Genomic DNA, 24,653 nt, shown 5'->3' with positions numbered 1-24,653 from the left:
AGCTTTTTATTTAGTGGTTGGACCCTAAGCCTATGAGGTTAAAGGGTCCATGATATGTTGGCTCTATTCCAGGGTACTTGTAGATATATTAATTGGTCATCAGAGCCTCACCACTTGTGTGGCTTGATAAACTGTCATATCTCTGGTTGGCATGGCAGACATACTGACCCCCTCGGTCCTCAGCGTGGCCAGGCAGGATTGGGTTTGTCAGAAACCTGGGCTGGTCATCTTTAGCCATGATCAGTATCTTACCCCAGGGATGAGTAGAAGTGTTATGATCTTTGTGCATGCCTTGATATGAAAAAGACTTGTGAAAAACAATCCAGATTATCTCCACACCAAACATCTGATTTTAAAAAATTCGTCTCTAAATATAATTTGACTCCTATGGGAATTTATACTCAAAGGGGTTGAATAACTTCACTGAGCTAGAAGTAGGCATATCAGGATTTGAATTCAGGTCTGCCCTTCTCCATCCAGAGTTTATACTGTGCAGTGCTGCCCAAGGCCATGTGGCCCTTTAGTGGCAAAATGGGGCTTGTAGAAAACAGGTCACCTGACTTGCTGCTACTCCCAGCGTGGGTTGCATAGATTTCTATGGGCAGTCCTGACAACTGAACATTAATTTTCACCAGTGTAAGTTGATTAGGAGAAATGCATCACGGGTTCTAAAGATCTAACTTATAAGTGACCTTTTCAAAAATAATTTGTTTATAACTTGACAACATCCCATAATCCGTGTCTTGTCAACTTATTCATCTATAATATGGTTAATGTCAGAATATTAACCTACCAAGACCATAGGAAACATGCAGTCTGTATACTTCACTTGTGTAAGTCAGGGTGTTGCATTACAGTGATCCATTTTGCTCCTTAAGATTGCATCTTGTCTAAAAAGAGTAGGTGCCCGTGATAGAAATGAATGCAGAAATACATTTGTACAAAAAGCCTTCCTTTGCCCTCTTGGTCGAATAGCAAGTCTGAAGTCCAGTGTCAGGCATCACGTGGATGGATCTGGGTGGTTGAGGAGCACAGAGGGGTGTGCTGTGTGTCTCCAGCCCCACAGAGGCAGTCTTTGAACCCTAGGAAGCAGCCATCTCTTTGTGGTATGCCAGTGCCAAGAATGATTATACCATGTGGGTGGAGTGGTATGATATGAACCTTTGCCCTTTCTTTAGTTAACTGTAGATTGTTTTTTCCTGCTGGCCAAGGGCTGTTAGAGATTTATCATCTTTAGTATGTCTGACATTTGAGGAGAAATTTATTACCCATTGTTGGATTCGGATACTCAGTCATAGCACAGTTTTAATTGTGTCAATACGTGAAAAGTAAATAGAACAGTTTTAAGTACTTGCTAAATGTTAGCTTTATACCTTCTTAATATTTGGTCATTTTATTCTATCAGTTTCACTATGCCTACTGATTCTAATAGAAGTTAATAACAATAACAGTGGTTGGTACTTTATGAAGTACTTTCACAAACATTCTCTTTATTCTTATGATGATCCTACAGGTAAATATAAATGCAGGTAATGAATCTGTTGTTCAGCAGGTGAAACAACTTGCCCCACATCACTTAGCTTTAAATGGAAGGCCTAAGCCCCAAATCCTTGTCTGCTCCATCTACATCTCTGAGTGTTTCTCTTCATGTTACTTCAGTTTACATTGCACCAAGTATTAGTGTCTGCTTCGTCGGAAAGGGGGATTAGAACATGCATTTAGGGCCAAGCATCATGGCCCATGCCTGTAATCCCAGCATTTTGGGAGGCTGAAGCAAGCAGATCACATGAGGTCAGGAATTTGAGACCAGCCTGGCCAATATGGTGAAACCCCATTTCTACTAAAAATATAAAAATTAGCTGGGCATGGTAGCACACACCTGTAATCCCAGCTATATGGGAGACTGAGGCAAGAGAATCACTTCAACCCTGGAGGAAGAGGTAGCTATGAGCTGAGATTACTCCACTGCCCTCCAGCCTAGGTGACAGAGCGAGATGACATCTCAAAACAACAAAACAAATCAAAACAAAAACCAGAACATGCTGTTAGCATCATAATGTGATAAATTTAAAAAAAAATGTATATGGGCATGGAGGGAGGATGTTACAGTTGACTTTACCAGAAACATTATTGGATTTCAATTTCAAAGCACCGTCCATCCAAGATGATCTGATCCACAGCACTGCTCAAGGATACTTTCTCGCATGATTTCCATAGCTCTTACTTGTTTATTGGGTTTACAGTCGTCTCCCCACAAATGGACATCTGGAAGGTGGAGACTCTACCATCGTTCATTATTCTGTCTGTGGGCCTATTAGATAGTGGTTGGCATATAACAAGTGTTAAATATTTGTTGATCAACTGACGGAATATTCAAAACAGTTTCTTTAAGGTAGGATATAAATAGTTTGTGAATTTTAATTTTTATCACTACAAATTTTTCAATATTCAGCAATTTTATTAATCTTAAACATGTTGAGAATATTTCAAAACCATTTCCTATAAAAAAGCTGCTAGTGCCTTATTTGACAGCATTATAAATTACTAACTGAACTGTTACGTGAGCCATAATGTTAAGGCTTATGTTTTCTATTTTTTTTTAATTAAGTTCAGACCAGGCAACTCTTAAGTGAACATTTAGGAACTGCTTGGCATTCATTACTGGGAAAAATATCCATGGTCAAGTTTAATCTGCTAATGTTTTCAGGAAATCATTAACTGTTTTCTAAAGATTAAAAAAAGGTTTATAAACATTTAGCCATTAGTAGTTAGACTCATGCTTTTTGCTTCTTTTCGAGGAATAGGCTAAGTTACTTAATTCTGTGTAAATTACTATAAGCTGTGGGTTATAACCCATTAGGGTGTCATGAAATCAGTTTAGTGTATGAGCAACAGCATTTTTTTTTTAATGGAACAGAACAGAATAGATTAGACTGGACTAGGCTGGACTGAAATCAAAAATATCAGAATGCGTTGTATGTAGTAAGAATAAATATGAGTTTATGAAAATTTTGTTTTAAGTGTTTATAAATATGTGCATACTGAACCACAGTTTTATTTTTTTTATTATGGGCCAGCATTAACAAATGACCCATTTGTTTAGAAGATTCATGATTGTTAGCATTTTGGGAGTGAGGGGTTTTCTTTATCATTGAAAAAATAATTTATTTGAAAATTATTCATCTAACACACATTAACTGATTGGCAGCTATGCATAAAGTGCCTTTTCAGTAAATAGACTTTCCCACAGTACAGTTTAATGGGTTCCTATAAACTAATTTCAATGAACAATCACAAGCATGTTTCTGTTTAACCTGAAATCCCAGACTGATTGGTCATTCCAAAGCCTGGTTCAAGAACAGTAAAGTCAACGGTTAAAAAAAAAACCCCAGATGGGACTATTGTGGTGAAACTCAGGAGACTTTTGCTTTTGGACCTCCTGCAGGTTTCTTTTCTATGAAACTACTCACTTCTGTGGGGCCTTGGATCTAGTTTTCCTCAAAATGGGAGTAATAGTACCTACCTTAGAAGGTTATTGAGAGGATTTAATGAATTAAAATATATAAAGTCTTTAGAATAATACTTTTAAAAATAAGCACTAATGAATTTTAATATAAAAGCTTATTCTCCAAATGGTGAATACAGGAATAAATGAGGAAAAATATGAATATATAAATACAAATGTTGGGTAAATTTCAGGTACTTTATAAATTCCCTAAAACTTGTCTGTAAACCTGCTCTAGTCATGTCCTTCAGTGAAAGGTCAAATACTCCATACTCCAAGACAGATTCCAGGGAAAGAAAAATGATTTAAACTGTCTCCTCTCCCCCGCTTTTTAATGGTGTTGCTGACAGCTGAGGAAGACTTCAGCTCTATGACTTCTGAATTTGGACTTTAACTTGGTACTGTTGGCTTCAAACAACTTTTGTCATTTTGCTATGGAGCATGTTGTAATCCCCTGCCAAAATTTCTGTGTTGAAACTCTAAGTCCCCAATATGATGGTATTTGGAGATGGCTTTTTGGAGCTAATTAGGTCATGAGGCCGGAGCCCTCAGGATAGGATTAGTGCCCTTATTAGAAGAAACACGAGAAAGATGCACACTCTGTCACTACCGTGGAAAGACACAGCAAGAAAATGGCCATCTGTAAACCAGGAAGTTGGTCCATCCAGGAACCAGATCACTCCAGCATCTAGATCTGGGACTTCCTAGCCTCTGAAACTGCAAGAAATAAATGTTCGTTATTTGAGCTGCCTAGTCTATGTTATTGTTATTAGCAGTGCAAAATGACTAGACATATATGTATTTGGAACCTTTTATGATTGCTGGTACAGAGACTCTTCAGCAAGAGAAAATTGAGTTCTGAACCAGAAAATGCTTTGTGCTCCCAGCTCTGAAGCTTCATAGTTTATACTTGCAATTCACCTATTGGTGATTTTTGTAGAAATTTTCCTTTCTTTTCCCCAAAAATTCACATCTGAAAATTCCAAACAGTCTTCACCCCCTCTGCCCTCATACATCAAGTGATAATTGCATATCCTCCTATGCATCTTGCTGGATGAGTATTCCTGGGAATAGCTCAGCTATGTCACTTATGTGTTCCATCTTCTTTCTGGCATTTGAGGTTCTGCACAATATGGCTCCTTCCTCTCCTCCTGTCTTGATCTCCTGTTTTTATTTTCTGTACATGTCTTACACTTTGCTCCCTCAGAACTATACCTTCTGTATGCAAAGAACTGCTCTTGTCTATACTCTTCTTACATATAGCAATGTACATATCTCCCTGTCAAACTCATCTTTAATTGTGACACTGTCTTCTTGAGGCTGTTCCTATTTTTTATCTCCCGCCACCCAACACACACAACTACATGGTCCCTCCCTTGCCACTGAACTCTGAGGGTGTTAGTGGCACCTTTCTTATGCCTTCCCTTGGAGCCCTTAACACAGTTTGTCTTGGGTAGCAGTTTCATCTCTGACTTATTTGTCTGTTGTGATTTATTGTCAGGTATTTTTTTGTTTTTTTCTTTCTCACAGGGTCTAACCCTGTACCCTGTACCTGCCAGTCATTCACTATGATTAATAGCTAACATTTGCTGAATTTACTATGTAACAAAGACTGATGTTCTCATGTAATCTCATAATTATCTTATGGAGTAGGTCCTGTTATCCTGATTGCAGATAAAGATGTTAAGCTTATAGATCTTATGTAACTTGTCCAAGGTCACGTAACTATGTAGTGGCAGATCCAGGTCTCAGCCCAGGCATGCCTGACCTCATAGCCCACACCGTTAATCATTATGGCTGTATTCGTCATTAAGCTATGTTGAATTGAATTTTCTAGAACCTATTAGTTCTCCATCTAAGTAGGAATCACTGGCCTAAATGATAAAATGATTAGAAATATATTTAATAACTAAACTGGTATTTTCTGATTGTCAGTTCAAAGGTATTAGGAACTTTGGAACAAACTGGAGAAGCTCTGCTCTACCAGTGAAACTTGGGAAGTCCCTACATACCAGCAAAAAATGTCAGCAATCTCCTGACTTGACATTTTTGCAGTGTGGCTAGAATGCATCTGTTATTGCCTCTCTAGACTCAGAGTTGGAGGCCCTGACAAGTAAAATTCTCCCAGCTTGGGCACTTCTGTTATAAAAGTGAAGACCTGGTTCTTGAGCCAGGGGTACTTGTTCACACATTTTCACTTCCTTTTTTCTTTATCATTTCAAATAAAGTTTGCATAAACAAAAGCGTTAGGGTTTCAGGTTTTTTTCTGCACTCATTTTTGTGCTGTATTATACCAGCGAACATGCAGCAGACTTGCCTACTTGTTTTAATGTTTTGCTTCTCACACATAAATGAAAATGGTAATGAATGAAAAGGAGAGTGGGTGAGGTTTAAGAAGACCTAGCAAGATACAGGTTGGTTCATGGTTTGCAAATGTGATTTGGCACCAAGTAAAGCAACGTCGGATGTGTCAATGACATGGAGCTTGTAGAGCGTTCTAGGCCCAAGAAGAGAAGATGAGTTAGTTGGATTGGGGACCTGCTGGGTCTCTTCCCAAAGCAAGAAAAGATCTAGTTTCCAAGAATGTGAGGAAGATGAAGAAAAGGATCTTTTCTCAATAATTCTGCTACTAGAACCATGGAACTGATTTTATTTGGATAGTCAAAAATGACTTTGAGGTGGGAATATCACAGACTGAAATAAATGTTGCTTGACGGTTGTGAGACAAGAATTACTTGGGTGTGGAGAAAGAAGAGTATGAAGTAAATTTAAATATAGAAGAACCAGAGAACAAGACTGTTAATTACAACAATAAAAATATTCTATGGTATTTATTAGTGTACTTATAGAATACTTGACAGACTAGATGGCCAAACTTTGATCATTTACACTTAAGAAGCAGTTAAATTAGACGCTATTTATTTATGTTTTAAATATTCTTTGCTAAATTTTAAAACTCAATGATTTTTCTAAATCATTGTATGTCTTTTTAAAATACAATTTGCACATATATTTTCTGAACAAATCTGTTGCACAAAGCAGAATAGAATCAAAACTGGCTCATGCCTGTATTCCTAGCACTTTGGGAGGGCAAGGCAGGCGGATCACTTGAGGTCAGGAGGTCAAGACCAGCTTGGCCAATATGGTGAAACCTTGTCTCTACTAAAAATACAAAACATGTAGTGGATGCCTGTAATCCCAGCTACGTAGGAGGCAGAGGCAGGAGAATAGAGGTTGCAGGGAGTCGAGATCGAGCCATAGTACTCCCTCCTGGGTGACAAGAGCAAAACTCCATCTCAAAAAAAAAAGGGGGGGGTATTATAATCCATCAGCCAGACATAATGGATCACACCTGTAATTCCAGCATTTTGAGAGTCCTAGGTGAGAGGAGAGTTGGAGACCAGGAGTTTGAGACCAATCTAAGCAACATAGTGATACCCTGTCTCTACAAAAAAAAAATCCAGACATGATGGCACATACCTGCAACCCTAGCTACTCAGGAGCAGAGGCTGAAAAGACATCTCGGGTATTGGAGGTTACTGTGAGCTATGATCATTGTCACTCCAGCCTGAGCAACAAAGCAAGACTCTGTCTCAAGAAAAACCCAACAATTAAAAAAAAAAAAAAATCAAACCACACATAAAATTGATTGATTTTACTTTTGAATATATGGAATGACTTAAATCGCTTTCATGGATAATTTGAGCTAAGTCATGAATGATTCCATTAATTTTTCCTGTGTTTGTGGGAATATATTACTGTCGATTATGACACCTGTAGTGCATATACTTCACAATTTAGAGCTAGAAGAGCTTTTGTTTTAGAAGTTGAATACATAATAGAAAGCAGATGAATTTTTATATTTCAGATTAATTTTGTTAGCACAGCACTAAGCTGAACGGTAATTTGGTTATTTTATTTTCGAAGGTAATTGCAGCAGATGCTGGTGAGGTCACTGGAGACTGAGCACTTTCCATTTCAGTGGCTCCATCATCAATTTTTTTGTCTTTTAAGTTGGGAGAGGGGTAGGGGAGGTAGTTCCTTTTACTGTGCCAAGTCAACTGCTTTCACTAGATAATGAAAGAAATTTAATTTTTTTTAAAACCACAACTCTAAGCTTGTATAATCTGGATATTTTTATTTTATAGGGATAGATATATTTTAAATGTAAAAACAGGTATATACACACACATACATATATATGCAAACATTTTCTTTGAAAAGAGTATATGGATTTTTAAAATATATTCATATTTAAGCACAATTTATAAGAAATGACATTATTTTAATGAATTATTGAAACTGTAAAATTGTACAATTAATTGGGTTACAAATCCAATATATGTAATCTCTACCTCCTTCTTCCTGTTCGTTTTTAATGCATAGGGAAACCTTTCTGTGATTTTGAAAAAAGACCATTTTGGTTTTATATTAGCTGATGCAACTGGATATTAAAGACTTCTTCTAGTTCCTTCATCTAATTAAATGTAAGAATTTATGTAATATTCTTTGTGTTATGAGGAAAAACATACAGATTGCTTCCATGTCAAAGAGACCTTGTGTGCCTGTGTCCATTAAGCCCAGAGCATAGATTAGTGAGCAAAACAAACACGGCCCTTGCCCTTATGGAGAATACTTTTCATAAATACATTGTCTTGGTTCATTTTGTGTTGCTTTAACAGAATGTCACAGACTAGGTAATTTATAATGAACAGAAATTTATTTGGCTCACAGTTCTGGATTCTAGGAAGTCCAAGAGCATGGTGCCAGCATCTGACAAGGGCCTGCATGCTGTATCACCCCATGGTGGAAGGTGGGAGGGCAAGAAATGCTGTATCACCCCGTGGTGGAAGGTGAGAGGGCAAGAAAGGGTGAGAGTGAATAAACAAGAGAGGGCCAAACTCACCTTTTTTTTTTTTTAACACTTAATACTAGTATATTATGTTCATAATAATATATAGTAAAATTATTATGTTATAAAAATATATAGTAAGATCTTGTAAGAAACTCTGAATGGATTGGCGCTTGACAATTCTCAAGTAGAACACAATGAAACAGTAGTGGCTGGCTAAGTTCCATCAATTTTTAAAAATTCTTTTTGACGTTTTCTTCTGTTCTTCTGTTATCCTTTCTGCGGTCACTTCTTCAACCCCTTCATTTTCCTGGTTTGTAGTTTGCTTAGGTCTTGCTTCTGCATATGAATCCTTCCATAAGTTGTACCAAAAGTATCATGGGAGATATTTTTCTTCTCCTTTGGCTTGAGAGCTTTTGGCATTTTCATAGATAATTTATAAAGGTCATCCGATGCCAGGTGTGTCCTCCTCAGAACCAGATCCAATGAGGGTCCCATCTCTTCCAATTCAATCCGTGGTGTTTAGCAACAAGATTTCTTCAACAGCAGCTTATAGCTTTGAAAGTAAATCTTCCCATTCAGTGCAGTGAAGTGCAGAACATACTCTAATCCAGCCAGGCGGATATTTGATACTGTGGGGCCTCTGAAGAAATCAATAAGAAGACTTTTTAGTCTTCTGTAATCTTCTGTTACATCAAAATCATCACCAGCAAATATTAACATGGGTTTTGTTCCCTCAGGGCATTTACTGTTCTTAATGTCTTTTAGAGAGACAAAATTCTCAATACCTAATTCAATCACATCCAGCACATGGTAGTCATACAAACAACCTATGGCTAGATTATTTGGCCGCTTCTTATTATGGGAGCCAAACATGAATAAAGAACAATATGACTTCTTTGAAAAGAATTCCAGTGATGTCTGATCCTCAAAAGGTCTTGTAATATTTTCTTTTTATACAGTACACTGTATGGTTTTTTCAGTGCATACACAACTTTAAGTACTTGTTTCACTGTTGCATTTGCATTTCCCCTTTTAATCAGCATGGCATTTTTAATAATTTCATTGAGTTTCGGTTCTCTTTTCTCAAGGAATCTCTTGGCTCTTTTCGTTTTGGGCTTTACAACTCGATCCAGAGCATCCATCGCCACCGCTACCTGCAACTCTTAACTGGGTGAATGCCCAAACTCACTTTTATAAAAACCCACTCTTGTGATAACCAGCACACTTCCACAATAATGACATTAATTCATTATTAATTAGGAACCCATCTGGCCTAATCACCTCTTAACAGTGCCACCTGTTAGTCTTGTTACAATGGCAATTACATTTCAACATGAGTTTTGGAGGGGACATTCAAACCATAGCAGACATTAAAGAAGAACATAAAATCCATATGTCATTATAAATGGCTGTATTTGGTATAAAGGAAAACAGCAGGACATCATAAAAGAGAAGTGCAAGAACAGTGTCCACTTTAGACACAAGTTATGTTCAGGCACCTTTGGAGAAAATGACATTTACAGGTCATTTAATACTCACGTGTTAATGACTTTTAATGATTTTAGGTACAAGCAGGAGTTCACCAGGTAATCTGTGTGTTTACGAGAAATGCTAGGGAGAGAGGGAAAGTAAGAAATATTCTCTAGGTAGGGAGAACCTTTAGGTGAAAAGTCCTTAAGGTGACAAAAAGTTTGGCAGCTTTCTGGATCTGCAAGATGGCCAATGCTCCTTGAACACATTGCTTTTTAGGGAGAAATACGCAGGAAATGGGAAGATGTAGGCTGAGGCAGCTCATGCAGGGCCTTGGCCATGTTTAGGAATTTGGATTGAACAGCTCGACGGACGGAGGTGCCATTAACTGAAACGGGAAAACTAGAAAACAACAGTTTTGAGAGGGTATCTCAAGAATTTAATATGTTAAGTTTGAGATGCTTACAAGACAACCACTAAGTACACAATTGGGTATGTAAATCTGAAGTGAAAACAGGATCTGGGCTGCAATGGGAATTTCAGGGTTTTTGGCCTCAGCCATGGGAAAGGATGAGATCACATAGGGAGGGAATATAAAGTGAAAAAGAGCAGAACTAAGGAATGGAGCCAGAATTGGGAAACTCCAACATTTGGTGGTCTAGTGCAGAAAGAGAAGTAGGATGAAATTCAGAAAAGATAGAATCACTGCAGCTGAGAGGAGAGAGAATTTCAAAGATAATGATCAGCAAGTTTGCAAGTAGCTGAGAAGTAAATTAAGATGAGGACTGCAAAGTATCCATTAAGATTGACCACTTGGAGGTCACCGATAATTGATTGGATAAAAGCAGTTTCAGCACAGTGGTGGGAGAAGCCAGTTTGATGTGAAGAGGAAGTAAGGGAGTGGAGACCGAGCTTCTAGGCAATTCTTTTGGTAAATTGGCTGGGAAGGGAAGCCAAATATTCAGGCCTTGGCAAGAGGAAGATATGGGAGTCAAGGAATGGTGAGTTTTTAAAGATGGAAGAGGAGCTGTTAGAGCATGCTTATTGTCTAATGAGGATGATTCATCAGAGAGGGATCCCTCAGTAGTATGACTGCTTGAAGGCTAATCACTATGTAATGCCATGAGGATATTAGCAATCAGTAAGGCAGGAGACGAGCCGTAGTGGGATACATGCACCCAGGCTGGCTGTCTGGGGCCTGTAACATGTTTTAGTTTTACCTGTGCAGATTGGTGGCACTGTGGGCTCTCTTTTGCTGATTGCTCACACTGTGCCAGGAGCTTCACAAATACAACCTCACTATGGTATTAGTTTTCTCATTATTATAGACAAGGAAACAGGCTTGGAGTGTTTTGGTAACTCCCCAAGTTTCATAGGTAGCAAATAATAGAGCCCGGATATCTTCCTACTTGTATCTAATTCCAAAGCCTTTTTTCTTAACTACTGCCTCCTCCATAGTGCCCTTTAAATAAAATGTAAAAATAATTGGAGTATTCTCTTCCTTAAGATAATTTTTTAATTATAACATCTTAGATGAAAACATTAAATTTAGAAATTTTAGAATTTATATTTAAAATTTTAACCTGTAAAAATAAAATGTAAAAGTTTAGACATTTTTCTATAAAAAATTTTTTATAACCATTGGTAACAAATTATTACAATATACCCTCTTTATAAGCCACATCCAAAAGTAGTTGAACTCCTGTTTCAATTTTTTTAGTAGAACTTTTACATATTATTTTAAGAGACAGATGCACTATGCCAGGAGTTAGAGCACCTTGGTAGTATTAAGTTTTTTCCTTATTAATAGGAATTTTTAAAAATAAGCTATGTGACAGGATTTTAATATAGTAGTGTATTAGTATAGTCATTCTATTATGGGTGAGCACCAATCATTCATAGCCGTTTTAAATGAAGGATGCTAATTCTAATGCTGTAAGCAGTGATGTCTGTGTAGGAACTTGATGCACAGTATGTTTGCTGAGAATAGTTGGTTGTGCTGCAGCATCCTCTCTTACAAAGGAAGCCACTAGCAAAGATGTTCCTGTGTTTTTTCAAGTAAACAACCTTCGGTGAAGTGGTTATGTCTGTGTAGATGTGATAACAACTAGCAAATTTCTTTTCCTGCATTCAGAATTCTAATGAGTGTCCACATGACCCTTTTTTTTAGTCTACTATTTCACAGTGGCTTTAACTGTATAGTCACATCATATGAGGAACTTTGGTCACCCTCTAAGAGTATAGAAGCACCGAGTAATATAGTAATTAGACAATGCCCTGGGGGCCTAGAAAAAGTAATTGAGAGATTCAAAAGAAAACACAGCATTTTCTAAGTATCAGGTTCATGTTAACTTGATATCTTATTTTTCTTCTTCCACTTACCTTCTTAATACAGGCACCATGCCTAATTTCAGAATTGTAAAATCCTTTAGTTGAAATATGGAGGTCATATGAGCTACCATGCTAGGTTCGGAATCTCCGTTGCCTTTGACAGATAGAACCGTTCCAGCCTGGACTTGAACTTCTCGAGCTATAACAGTATCTCAAGGACTCTCAAGGCTGCTCATTTCTTTTTTGAAAAACTCTTGTTAGTGGGAAGTTGTTTTTAAATTTTTGGTTAAATTTTATTTCCTTTCAGCTTATTCTGCTTATTCCTTGTTACTTAGAATCCATACACAATAAATTAAATCTGTCTTTCATATGGTATCATTTAATGTATTTGAAGACAACACCATGTTCTCTCTGAACCTTTTCCAGGATGAGTATCGTAAGTTTCTCAATCTCTTCACTTAAGATGGAGTTTTCAGATTCTTTGCCATCTTGATATGACCTGATTAATGCAAATATAAGACTATTAGGCTAGGCAAGGTTGCCTACACCTGTAGTCTCAGCACTTTGGGAGGCGGAGGTGGAAGGATTGCTTGAGGCCAGAAGTTTTAGACGAGCCCGGGCAACATAGTGAGATCTTGTCCCTATAAAAATTTTTTTAATTAGCTAGGCATGGTGGTGAGTGCCTGTAGTCCCAGTTACTGGCAGGGGCCTAGGGTTTGGGACACTGAGGTAGGAGGATTGCTTGAGCCCAAGAAATCAAGGCTGCAGCGAGCTTTAATCATGCCACTGCACTCCAGCTTGAGTGACAAAGCAAGACTCTGTGTCTGTATGTGCGCTACCATGTACACCATATATAACTCTCTATACATACCATATATAACTATATAGTTATCCTTTACTTTTATTAATAAAGCATCATATATCATTATTTTGTTGACAACAATTATGCTCATAGTGAGGGGGGAAAATGTTTTTCTATGTGAATTGGAATTTTGTCTTGTTTGTTTTCTGCCCATTATTCTATTTTTCCAGGAATTTTGAAGCCTGATTTTCAACATTGAACATATTTTCTGCCCTCCCTAGATTGCCTAAGATCTGGAACTTAAATACCATGTGTTAGGTTCTTATCCAAGTAGTTGATTGAAAGGCTGAATGGGAAAACTTTTCATGCATTATGGCATTATTTCAGTACATGAAATAATTATTTTTAAGTATTTCAGTTTGCTATAAATCAATTTGCTCTAAGTTAACCAAATTCTATAGTCCAGCTGTTTCCAGCTTACCTTACTTTAAGAAAGGTAGTGACATTTTCAGAGGCCTTAGTGAAATCTTTCTGTTCTGCCTCCTGTGACTGGCCCATCAATATGCCAGATCTAGCCCAACCAAAAAAGATAATTATGTTCATTTAAAGTCACTCATTTTAGTGTACCTATAGTGGCTCCTAGAAGACGATAATTTGTCTTCAAGTATTCACAAATGATTAATGAGCTGTCAATTTATTTTTCTGACAGTTGATATCAAGCTACTCAGTGTGTCATTTCTAAATTTTTTATTTCTTTGAAAACCAGGTTTTTGGGGTCCTACTTCCAATTTTCTTTCTCAGCATTTCTTCAGAGGTAACTGGTAATGATACCGCAACTCAGAGGATTGCTTTGCCAGGACTAGAGATTTCATTCTGGATTTCGCTTTCTTCTTAGCCGTAGATATGTTCTCCTTTTTAATTTTTTGCCTATTCTCTTTGCTAAAGCTGAAAACAGGATTGGACTAGACTTGTTTTCTCTCTCTTACAGCTTAACGTCACCTAGTGGGACTACTGCTTCTTGCCTCTTCAGCCTCTCAACATCCCTATAATTTTCTTGTTAGTTTTTCTTTGCGTTGTTTACAAACTTCTGCTCATGCTGAGCTTTCACTTTCCAACCTTGTTCCTACAGACTTGTGTCATTTGCTTTTTGCTTTTGTTTGAGCTATATTATTTGCCTTCTCGCCATCCCCTATATGTCTATATGCCTGCCCATTAGAAACTTGAGTTTATTTGGCCGCATTTGTTTCTTGAGATGCTTTTAGCCTTGGTTCTTCCACAGACTCATTTGTGATGGAGTTGACAGAATTTGTTCTAGAAGAACATATTATCCCTTGTGAGCTGTTTCTCTTATAGTCTCTGGCTGTGAGATCATACACACCCTCTTCTCCCCTAGCAAACATTCGTAGGAATGCACAATCTGAGGTAATAACAGAATGCGTATATAGTAGCAGCAATGGGATAAATACTGGAAACAAGGTGACTGCCAAGTGCTGAGGGTATAGAGTGGAAGAAATGACTGTCAGGAAGATGCTGGATGTCATAAAAGAGGTGACTTGGGCTATCTTGAGATTTGAGTGAAAGTTTGCTATGAGGAAGGAAGAGAGTTTAAGGCAGAGGGAAGACAATGTGCAGATGCATGGGCCCATGAAAGTGTGTAGGATTTGCCTGTGACTGGGATACTGAGAGAGACTCCTTATAATCTTTGAGAGAAGTCTATCGTTTGAGTCAATTCTTTTTTTTTTTTTGAGACAGAGTCTTACTCTGTCCCAGGCTGGAGTGCAGTGGTGCTATCTCAGCTCACTGTAACCTCCCGCCTCCCAGGTTCAAGCGATTCTCCTGCCTCAGCCTCCCCGAGTAGCTGGGACTACAGGCGTGCACTACCACTCTCGGCCAATTTTTGTACTTTTTTTTTTTTTTCTGAGATGGAGTCTCACTCTGTTGCCCAGGCGGGAGTGCAATGGCACAGTCTCGGCTCACTGCAACCTCCACCTCCCAGGCTCAAGCGATTCTCCTGCCTCAGCCTCCCAACAGGTGTGTACCACCACAGCCAACTAATTTTTTGTATTTTTAGTAGACGCGGGGTTTCACTGTTCTAGCCAAGATGATCTCCATCTCCTGACCTGTGATTCATCTGCCTTGGCCTCCCGAAGTGTTGGGATTACAGATGTGAGCCATTCCCAGCCCAATTTTTATATTTTTAATAGAGACGTAATTTTGCCATGTTAGCCAGGATGGTCTTGAACTCCTAACCTCAGATGATTTGCTCACTTTGGCCTCCCAAAGTGCTGGGATTACAGGCGTGAGCCACTGTGTCGGGTCTGTTTGCATCAATTCTTTCACAGTGTTATCTACTGTATACTTCTGTATCTTCTTTTTGATTTACACTTAAAATCTTCACCTAGAAAATAAGAAACATCATTGATCTAGATCTACAAAATTTCTATCAAGAATTTCAAAGGCAGTAGGGTATCATTTCATGTTTCTTCCACGACAATCAATCTCTTGACCATGTGTCTCACATAGCTGGACAATTTCCTCTTCAGTGATGGTTTTAATAATTTTTAGGAGGCTCTCTGCCACTCTGTCATTTTGTAAGCTAAACCTGCCAACCCTACCCAGGGCAAATTGTGGTTCCTTTTATCTCCCTGCTAGGGAGCCCCCAAATACTCTACTCTCTTTTAACTACTTAAGGGATTAACAAAACAAGCAGTAAATTACTTTATTATTTGCCAGACAAGAGGACACACACAGGTGCATTGGTAATGCTACTGAGAGACTGAAGACGCTGGATAGAGGAAATTAGTTCATAAGGCCACAAGTGATTGCTTTTATCTAGTCCCATTTTTCATGGGTCAGTGAAGAGCCTTCACTTAGGGCCCTTGAGGGTCTAGCATACCAAGGATGCGCAAAGTTCACAGTTTTATATTGGCTTTAGTTGGTGGGCTGTTCAGAATTCACAGCGAGTTACAGTGAAACTCAGCACCAAGCTTGCCTCCTGGGGAAGCGCTGCTACAAAGTGGATGTTCTTTGGCAGGGCACAGGAAGAACCACTGGGATCTCTCAGCCAACTTGTTATTTTCTGCAGCCTCGGCTGATTGGGATTTCAGGTCTGTGGGATGTCACCACACTGTTGTGTCACAGGATGGCATGGTCTCCAGACCTTCTTTCTCCCCTGCCATGTGTTCTGCCCACTAGAATCCTGTTACTGGTTTCAGTTTCTCTCTGGAACTTCAGAATAGTTTTCTTTTTTTGCATATTATATAAGTTATTTTTCAACAACTTCCAGAAATTGTACTTAATGAAACAATACCTTCAAAATAAAACTTCTGCTCCAATTTGTATTGCTGCAGAGCGAAACTATTGGCACTAGAAATTTGTGAATTTGAAGTCATAAATTGTAAGTGATTTGCATAGTTTAACCTCATTAAAGAGAAAATGAGAAATTAAGAAAGAAGTAGAAACCAGGACAGACAAATTGGCTTATGATGAAGATCACACATAAAACAGTTGAGTAGGCAGACAACTAAAACCCTTGGAAATAATGGGTCTGGCCTGGCAGGTAGCTCACACCTGTAATCCCAGCACTTTGGGAGGCCGAGGTAGGCGCATCACTTGAGGTCAGGAGTTTGAGACCAGCCTGGCCACATGGTGAAGCATTGTCTCTACTAAAAATACAAAAATTAGCCAGGTGTGGTGACAGGCTCCTGAAATCCCAGCTACTCAGGAGGCTGAGGCAGGAGAATCACTTGAACCCCGAAGGCACAAGTTGCAGTGAGCTGAGATCATGCCACTGCACTCCTGCCTAGGCTACAGAGCAAGATTCTGTCTCAAAAAAAAGAAAGGAAAATGGGTTGTTGTCTTGTTTCAATCAGGCTGTCAGCAAGAGGTGCTTTGGGCACTGTGGGCTCGCTCTCCATTCCCCTATGCCATTGCCATCAGCACTTTCCACAGGCAACCCCAAATAAGCATGCAGTCCAAATAAAACGAGTCAACTTGCTTAGCAGATGCAGCTTTAACACATATCCCTGACCTCCTCTCACTCCCCCAAAACTCAGTTTTGCCCCCTAACCTCTAACTGCAGAGAAATTATAAAGTGAAAACTAACTTAAGTAAGGCCCTTCTTTCCTTTGTCTCTTCCTCCCCTTGTGTTGTCCTACAGTGTTGTTTCCTCTGAGAAATAATAATAGACTTTTAAAAATTGTCATGTTAAACTGCAAAGCTTTCATTATTTTTTAAAATCATAATGCCTGCAAAAACATTTGGTAGATAGGATCATTAAGACGTGACAAATGATCTTTAAAAATAAGATGTACTTTCATATACAGTGGGAGAGTATTAAAAGAAACATGTGGGTGGTTTATTTATTTCTATTTTGTTTTTTAATAAAAACAAGTGTTTGGTTTTAACCATAAAAATCTCTCCTGAAATACTTATTTGTGTGTCTGAAACCATCACTAGAGAAAACTAAAGTGACTTTAAAATGTAAATAATACTTATTAAATACATGTGAACATAATATAGTTAATCCCTTATAGATAGAAGAACATTCTTTAAAGTTTCACAACAAAATAACTGAAGATTTTTGTTCATCAGATAATCTAGATTTATTTACTTCATTATTTTTATAGACATTTAGGAATGGAAAATATCTTAAAAACAACCTAAGCTAACTTCTTGGTAGAGGTGAGCTACTGAGGTCTTAAGAAGTTGTTGTTTAACCAAGGTCACCAGGCTCTCAGCTGCTGCAAGCCACAGACAAAGGTTTTCCCTTAGCAGAGTTGTACTCTCGTCTCACTCTAGGTTCAGCAGACCAGCGCTATCCCAAGCTTGCCTGTTTCTTTTAAGAATTCACTGAAGGCTTGCTGACCTAAAAGGAAGATGCTGAGGGCAAAATTAATACAAATAGAGTTTATTTGAGCCAAGCTTGAGGATTGTTACTCAGGAGCACAGATTGAAGATGCCCTGAATATACACTCTGATTAGCAGCAGTTACAAGTTGAGTTTTAAAGGCCAAAAAAGAGATAGGAAAAAGAGATATCATTTGGGCTGATACAAAGTGATGTGCCAGGAACTCTTGTTGGCTTACAGAAATAGCATTGATTAGTGATTGGCTATGCATTAAGTTATGGGGTGTGGGTTATGGTGTCTGGTGTGGCATTATTAGGTTAATTTATGGCTGCTTGTGGCAATAGCAAGCCGGCTCTAAAGATGAATACATAGCTCCAGCAGGAAGTAAGATGTGATTGCAGTCTCATTTTAGTGTCTCTCTAGCCTGATAATTTAAAAGGATGTATATTTCCCAGATAAAAACTCTTTTCTTTTCTCAGGCTAAAAGAAGTATAGACTGCTTATTCTAGAATCTTTAAAATTTCCTAAGTTCCCCAATAATGCAGGCTTGATAGGCACACAATCTAATCTTAAAATACAACAGCCATCCATGTTAATTTCATGTGGTAAAGACTGCTAAGTTTCCAAGTATCATCCAAACTAGCTGAACCAATCCACATTTTCGGGTTGTTTACATGGCATTACCTTACTTAGGCAAATTTTCATAATAGCCAGGAGGCTCTTTCCCCTTTCTAGGATCAGGTAACAGAAAACAGATCAAACCTGCCTTAGGCGAAAAAAGGAATATGGAGATTTCTGGTTCACATAAGTAAAATGTCCCAAAAAAGATTTGACTTCAGGAATGCCTGGATTTGGGACTCAAATAATATCATCATGACTCAGTTTGTCTGTAACTAAATCCTTCCTTTCTTTTAGCTTCCTTTTTCAGGCTTTACTTGATAAATGCTGCTAAGTCAGAATCTCCCTTATGCAACAGCAGGCAAAGCAAATGCTTGCTAATAGGTCTTACAAGTCCTGAGACTCACATGGATTGGACCAACTTAGAGCCGGAGTCTGGCTGCAGCTGTGCAGCTGGGGAGGCAGAGACTCAGTGCTTTGATTGGACAGGCCGCATAAAGTATGTCCTTCCTGGAGCTAGGGTCAGCCCCACCCAGATCTGGTATTACAGAATAAGGAATAGATTGTATGGAGGCCAAGGAAATCTACTGCAGTTATCTGTAGTATACCAAGCATTGTACTAGGCATTGGAGTTAAAGCTTTTAAAAAGGAGAATAACATGCTTTGAGTCTCAGTGAGTTTTTAGACACTGTAAATTGCTGTAAATATCGTCATTCCATCATTGAATGGATGATTTGACAAGATAACCTTTAAAGAACATTTCTACTTGAGATTCTATGATTTATGCATCTTGGAAACAAAATGGAAAAGGTTTAAATTCTTCATTAGTTTAGGTAATTATATTTTAATCTTAAACTGTTTTAGAATTTTTAATATTGTGACAGCTTTATGTAGAATTCAGAAAACTGAATTTGGTGTTTAATACCACAACTCCACTAAAACAATAGCTGATTATAGAAGAATTAATTTATGGATAAAGAGCGCTTTAAAAAATGTATAGTTGTTATGCCAGGGACATAATGGTTGATAAATATGAATTTTCATTTTTGCCTATGCCATTGTGAAGTTGCAATGTATGCATGTGTTAAAATGTATGCATGTGTCCCTCTTTTTAAGGGACCCTTTGCTGGAGATGATTAAAGATTCTTTGGTCTAATCCATACAAACAGCAATGAAATTTTCCTTTGTTTGGCTTTCATTTGAACTGTAGCTGATATACTCCTGCAGAATCTCAGTAATAGTTATAAACATATTTATTTTCCCCCATCTGATAAAATATTGTTATCATTCTATTTTGGTTTCCTTCAAAGCTGTCTTTAACTCAGCCAAAATAAAGTGCAGCCGAGTTTTCTTATGGCTTAATGCAGGAGTGTAGAAATCCACAGGAAATTTGTATGACTATTATTCCAGCATTACAAATGTTCAAGAGAGTTTTATAACCTGTATTAAAATCAAAAGGAATGCCTGGAAGGAGGACATTTAAAACTATATAAACAAGTACACATCTTTGAAAAATTACCTTGGCTTTTATCAACAACCATTAAAAATTTTAAAAAAACATGTAATAAAATCAAAGCAAAACTTTCTTGGTAAAGTCCGCTACTGGAGAGGATGGTTGATTACTTAGTTAGCTGCACCTATGCATGCCAAGTGACATAGTAAATATGAAGAAGAGTTTATGATAGGAAATTCCAGCTCTCTATTTGGGGCAAAGTGTTCAAGTGGTGGAGAATTGTTAGGTCTTTGGGTTGTTATCTCCTCACAAAATACCTTACATTATTCTTTAAATTAGATTAATATTGAGCGAAGCTTGATTTCTCTCTTTGTATGTGTGTAAAGTGACTTCACTTGAGAAATTAGCCTAAAAGTGTACGTAACCATGGTCTGATTCAAGGTTTATATCAATTTATGAAATTTTACACAAATAAAATTAGCCTGCTTCATCTTTCCGGGACTGAAGTTTGTTTCTTCATTCATTCATTCATTCATACATTCTCCACCTTTAAGGCATCTTTGGAAAAGTCCACGTGTGTCACTAGTGTATAACCAGCCATGCTTTAGTCCAATTCCGGCATTAAGTCACATTCAAAGTAATAAGTATATCAGAGAAAATAATTGAAAATAATTCAAATATTTACTTCACCTTTCAGAACATATCCAAGGGGGTAATAAATGCCTTATATTTGATACAACTTTTAAATCCTTTCTCCATCTCTCTGACCTTTTACATGTCTCTTGGCTGCTTCTCCAAACTCTTTCTCCTTTTTGAAGCTTACCCAATGAAATGAAATTAGCTCCTCCCAGTAATTCATTTCTCACATCTGTGTTCATAAGCTCAGAACCAGGAAAAGGAAACAAGCAAACCTAGAATTCCCTTAAGAGGAGCAGGAGGAAGCAGGCTGAGATCACCCATATGTTAATATATTTTCTCTTCATCTCACTTATTAAAGAAATTACAATATACTATTTAAAAATGAAAGGTCCAGACCAGGGAACATATAAATTGACATGAAAAATGGGACAGCAAGTTGCATGCTGCTATTAGTTGTATGGCTAATGCAGAACTACTTCAGGGTCGGTGTTAAAAAGGGACTCTTTCTCATATTTCTTCCTGTTCATGAGTAGAACACACACCAGTCCCTCCGATAACAAAGCCTTTCCTAGTCCTTAACTCTCGAGTCGAAGGAAAAACTTCCCCTTCGCCATCTGAAACTTCACTGAAAAATGAACTCATAAAAGGCAGATTAATAAGAGAGAAGCATACAGTTATTTTTTAACATGCACAAGAAGAACCATGGAGTGTTTACTCAAGCCTGCAATGGGTGCAGAAGCTTCTGTACCATCTTGAGATTACAGAAAGAATGGGGGCTTAGAGCATGGCCAAAAATCAGATTATACTGGCAAGGCAGAGTATGGAGAGGGAGAGAAAGAAGAGGAGGAGGCCCTTGTGAAGGTGGTCTTGTTACATGGATGAAACCTCATAGGCAGCAGCCCTCAGAGAGGATAGGTGGTAAATGCTTCTTTCAGACCTAAAAAGGTGTCAGACTCTCAGTTAAATCTTTCCTAGATCTGTTGTCCCCTCCCTTCTTGAGAAGTGGATTGTGGGATGGGGCCGAAAGTTCCTACCTTTTAATCCTGGCTGGATCTTTCTGGTGACTGTCCCCCATCCAGAAGCTCTCTAGGCACCTCCCTCCCTCCACAGCTTTGAGTCATCTCATTAGAATACAAAAGACACTCTTATCACTCAGGAGATTCCAAGTGTTTAGGAAGTCTGTGTCAGAAACCTGGGGACAAAGACCAAGTACAGTCATGTTCTGCATAAGTTACCAGCCTCGTTTACGGTGGTGGTTCCATAAGATTACGATGAGGCTAAAAAATTCTATCACCCAGTAACATTGCCAACGTCATCATGCAACACATTACTTGGTGCTGCTGGTGTTAACAAACCCGCTGTGCTGTCAGTTCCGGAAAAGCATGGCACAGACAATTATGTACAGTACATAATACTTGATGATAAATGACTGTGTTACTGGTTTATGTATTTACTATATTCATTGTTATTATTTTAGAGTGTTTTCTGGTTATAAAAAAATGTTAAATAGACCAGCCTCAGGCAGAACTTTTAGGAGGTGTTCCAGAAAAAGGCATTGTTATCATAGGAGAGGAGAGTTCCATGCGTGTTATTGCCCCTGCAAACTTCCAGTGGGACAGGATGTGGAGGTGGAAGACAGGGACGTTGATGTTCCTGACCCTGTGTAGACCCGATGTGTTTACGTCTTAGCTTTTAATAAAAAGTTGAAAAAATAAAAAAGTTAAAAATTTTAGAAATAGAAAAAAGCTTATAGAATAAGCATATAAAGAAAATATGCCAGGCGCGGTGGCTCACGCCTGTAATCCCAGCACTTTGGGAGGCTGAGGTGGGTGGATCACAAGGTCAGAGGTTCGAGACCAGCCTGACCAACATGGTGAAACCTCATCTTAAAAAACAACAACAAAAACAAACAAACAAAAAAAAGAAAATATTTTTGTACAGCTGTACCATGTTGTTTGTGTTTTAAGCTAAGTATTAAAAAATTATTTAAAAACTGATAAAGTAAAAAAGTTATAGTAAGCTAAGGTAACTTATTACTGAATAAAGAAAAAGATTACATAACCTTAGTGCAGCTGAAGTATACAGCGTTGATAAAGTCTACAGTAGAGCACAGTAAGCACATTTACTCACCACTCACTCTGACTCCCCTAGAGCAACATCTATACATGGTAAGTACCCTATACAAGTGTATCCTTTTTTCCTTTCTTTTTCGAGACAGGGTCTTGCTCTATTGCCCAGGCTGGAGTGCAGTGGCATAATCATAGCTCACTGCAGCCTCAACCTCCCAGGCTTTGGTGGTGCTACCACCTCAGCCTCCTGAGTAGCTGGAACTACTCAGGATGCCACCAAGCCTGGCTAATTTTTTTTTTTTTTTTTAATTTTAGAGACAGGGTCTTGCAATGTCGTTTAGGCTGGTCTTGAACTCCTGGGCTCAAGCACTTCTTCCGCTTTGGCCTCTCAGAGTGCTGGGATTACAGGCTTGAGCCATCGTGCCTGGCCACCATTTTTTTAATGCCATATTTTTCTTGTACCTTTTATGTTTTTATACCTGTTTAGATACACAAACACTTACCATTGTGTTACAACTGCCTACAGTATTCAATATAGTAACATGCTGTACAGTTTTATAGCCTAGTAGCAATAGGTTATACCATGTAGCCTAGGTGTGTCATAGGCTATTCTATGTGGGCTTGTAGTAAGTATATTCTATAATATTTGCGTAATGACAAAATCACCTAATGACACATTTCTCAGAAAGTATCCCTGTCGTTTAGTGAGGCATGATTATATTTATTTTATTTTTTTGTTATACCATAGGTGTTCCTTGTGGTTGGCTAAAATCAAACTGGTAACTTGAGAGATGGCCATTGTTGGGGTTTTTTGGAGAGCCTGACCAAGACCATCTTGTGATTGGATGGTCATTGTCATGGAAATGGGCCCTCAGAAAGATGAAAGCAAAGCCAAGATTTATCTTCAAAATCTATTTTGGGTTTGCCTTTACATGTGAATACATTATCCGGACTCAGAGTTCTGCACTAACTTTAGAAGGAAAAAAAATTTAGAGTAGGTACTAATCAGTCTCCTACCCCAGGAATTCTGGTTTTGAGCAATGTCACTTCCCAAGCAGTAACCAGCATGTAGCAATTGGAAAAAATACCTCTAAGATGTTGAATGGACATGTTGGATGTAAACCAACTAAATTGAGAGCATCTGCCAAAATAAGTTTTAAAATTTCATACCTGATATTGGATTATTCTGTCTCAAAGTACCTATAATGACAGGATGATTTATGAAGTCACTTTTAGTTTATGACAATGAAAGTATGTTATCATAAAAGAGTAAGTATATGTATGTCTAAAATTGTTCAAAAGCAATATCAGATTAATAGAGTATGTTTTCTAAAGCTGGGAGGAGAGAGAGAAGTTAAGCTAGAACATATTCCAATTTCATGCTACTTATAATTGTTAGCAGGCCATTTCTGCTGATCATAAACTATGTTTACCTTACTAGGGTATCAGCAGAGCTTTACTTTATATACTAAACTGATTATTTTCAAGATTCTGTATTTTGACCTTTATTTTCCACAACATTTCTACAGTTTAAGTAGTTAACAGGAAAGTAGGTTAAAACTGGATGCCAGGGGAGCTGATCCAAGATGGCTGAATAGGAATAGCTCTGGAGTGCAGTTCCCAGCAAGAACAATGCAGAGGGTGAGTGATCACCACATTTCCAAATGAGTTATTACTGCCCACAGACCAGGAGATTCCCAGGCTGAAAAGCGCCACAAGTTTCCAGCACAGCTGTTTCAGCCAGCGCAGCAGGTCTCTGCACAAAAACTCAAAAAATCTGGGCGGCTATTTCAACTGGCGCCTGGAACACTTGAGAGAAAGAGTTTCCTGTTCAACTGAAAAAAAGGGGGCTGAGACAGGGAGCCAGGTGATCTGGCTTGGCGGGTCCCACCCCCACAAAGACCAGCAATCTGAAATGCTCTGGATTGAGAGTTTGACAGCAAGCGCAGCTGGACCCAGGACAGTCCAGCTCTGTGGGGGGAGGGGCATCCACCATTACTGAGGCAGACCGCCATTACCAAGACAGTTCTAACTGTACCTCTATAAACAAAACTGCAAGGAAG

General features: G+C 38.3%; 1 protein-coding gene and 1 pseudogene across 6 annotated transcripts in view; one reads left to right on the top strand and one right to left on the bottom strand.

Annotated features, from left to right (window-relative positions):
• Positions 1–24,653, top strand: part of NCOA7 (nuclear receptor coactivator 7) — a 157,020-nt gene that overhangs the window by 29,778 nt on the left and 102,589 nt on the right. The gene's annotated exons all lie outside the window — the stretch shown is intronic.
• LOC116549341 lies at positions 8,427–9,641 on the bottom strand (annotated as a pseudogene).

This window comes from Sapajus apella, unplaced genomic scaffold (genome assembly GCF_009761245.1).
Source record: "Sapajus apella isolate SASKATOON/1434 unplaced genomic scaffold, GSC_monkey_1.0 scaffold6, whole genome shotgun sequence".
NCBI classification, from domain to species: Eukaryota; Metazoa; Chordata; class Mammalia; order Primates; family Cebidae; genus Sapajus; species Sapajus apella.
Note: the sequence above shows the minus strand (reverse complement) of the source record. Positions and strands in the feature narration are given on the sequence as shown.